Source organism: Sardina pilchardus, chromosome 18 (assembly GCF_963854185.1).
Source record: "Sardina pilchardus chromosome 18, fSarPil1.1, whole genome shotgun sequence".
NCBI lineage: Eukaryota > Metazoa > Chordata > Actinopteri > Clupeiformes > Clupeidae > Sardina > Sardina pilchardus.
The window spans coordinates 5,818,237-5,820,696 of NC_085011.1; positions in this window are offsets into that span (position 1 = coordinate 5,818,237).

Below are 2,460 nucleotides of genomic sequence, written 5' to 3' on the forward strand. Positions count from 1 at the left end.
TCAGACGCACACACACATACACACACACCAGTGCTTCCCAGCAAAGGGACTCTGGTCATGTCACTGCAGAGTCTGCTGTGAAATCAGTGCACTTGAATGTGTGTCAAAGAAAAAGAAGTTCAACATTGCAAAATGCGTTGCTCAACTCTGTTCAGCTGTGCCAATGGGTAGGGCACAGGATGCTGTCCGTATGTGTGTGTGAGAAAGAATTGCGAGTGTGTGTTCATCTGTCTGTCTGAGTGTGTGCCTTTGTGTTGGTGTGTGTGCATGCTCATTTATTTTGGCAAAGGAGTGCCCAACTTTTCCACGAAGACAGTCACACTGTCACAATGGCTTTGATTCCCAGAGTTCTCGGAGCACACCAACTCCCTTACACAGGTGCTGTTGCTAAGGAACGTGGCCATAAACAGGAAAGAAGAGTGGGGCGCAGCCGCGTGTGTGCAGGGCCCAGCACGGCCCAGTGGCCGTCAGGTTTTCCGTCAAACATTCCTTCCACACGGTAGCCAGGAAGTAAGGCACTGCCATGAGCCCGTATACCTGCTGAAGGACTGAAGAGCCAGGGGGAAGCATAGCTGGTGCAATGGACCCCTTGGATAAGGTTCTCAGCTGACTGAAACTAATTCACATCTCAGGAGTAGCATGTGGTTAAAGGTGTACCGTCACACCGGTGTGACAGGAATGTTGGAAAATCAACATTCTAAAGAATATCTGGGTTCATTGAATTCTACCTAGAATTTTAGAACCTTGAACTGTTGCGGAATGGAATCTTGTGTTAGAATGTTCAAAAACCCACACCAAGGTTAAAATCAACTGAACATAGTTCTACTAACTCAAAAGTGCATTTGAGTGTAATCAAGGAGTGTGCCTTTAAATCGCAGGAGGGCCAATAAAGGATTAGAAGTTTTGCAAAAACCTGCTTCAGATTTCCAGACATATCAAGTCACTTTGTTTAACCAGATGCAGCATGAACTAAGATGTATCCGGACTTCAGGGAGCACCATGTTCAAACGAGCTCCTGCTTTGCATGTATAGGGGAGGGCATGGAACATGCCATGCAAAACACCTCATTTCCATCTCCAGCCAGAGTGCAAGAAGAGGCTAGTTCGCTTGCTTCCCTGTGAAGGGCTCCCAGGCAGGCCGACAGGCGGTACACATCTGGGCTGGCCTGGCCTGGTGCGAATAAGGCTGGAGCTTGTCTGCCAGTGAGCCTGGTTTCCGGAGCTGCCCTGGGAAAATTGGTACCAGGCCTCATTAAAGACGCCAATCATTCAAAGCAGTTAGACAACAGGATTAGTTCCAAAACACTGACGAGTAAAAGTTAAGATCGACACAAGATAAAAAAGGGTTTATCATTCATGTGTGAGTTCAGATACGCGCATGATAGCTATATAAGGAAACACTACAGCTTGTGAATGGAGAGAATCCATATGTTTTTTGGGTGTGTGAGGTCATGCCAGACACTCCTTCCCTTCTAAGATGAGTGATGAAACATTGACATGCTGTATGGTATTGTGGAGTGGAGGTAAGGCCTTATCCCTCCTTCTTTCTTGCTCTCTTTCTCTCTCTCTCTCGCTTTCTTGCCTTTCTCTCTCATTCACTCTCTCGTACTGGCACCAATGAATGCCCTTCTTTCACACAAGCTCTCAACTGTGATACAGCAAATATTTATGTTTTCCATTCTGTCTCCTAGGAAACTGTTTGAAACTTCATAATACAATTCTTGGAGCACAGATTGAATTACTTGAGCGAGGAGAGCTGTGTCGGTTTTCCATGATTCGAGGGGCTGGGGAAACAGGGTCGGGGGTGGAAGGGGCCAGGGGTAGAGTGTGGAGTTACCAATAGCACATTTCACACAAAGTTACCCTCCAGGTTTGACTTAAGGGGAAAACACTACACCCTCTCCTGTCTTCTTGACAAATGCTGAGCTTTACAATGTAGCAGTGCTTCACCCACAGGTCCCTTGAGAGAAAAGTTCATGGCAGTCATTTCAAGCCAAGGCGAGAGAAACCTAAGTTGCATAAGCAAGTAACAATTCAGTGACATCAACAGGTGGTTCTACCATCAGTCATAACAGTCCGACATTACGCCTGGCTTGCATCCTACAGTTAAGCAAGCTTAGGGTGTTCAGCAAAAAAAGGTAATGGGACATCATATTTCACAACTGGACGATTTCATAAAACCAGAACAGCTATTTCATAGTTTGACTGATTAACCAGGGCTGGGTGACATGTTCAGTGGGTCATTGTTTCAAAGTTACGTTTTGGGTTCTCAATGTTTCTTGAGGGGAGGGTGGGGGCGTCGACAGAGTGCGTAGATGATACCATTATCTTCGGCGACACATGTGTAGCGGAAGTTTCGCTATTGATTCATTGGAGCCTACATAAGATCAATGAGAACTATTAAGTTGTGAGATATTATAAGACATTGGAAGAACGATTAGAGTGTTATCAAGTGTCCTTA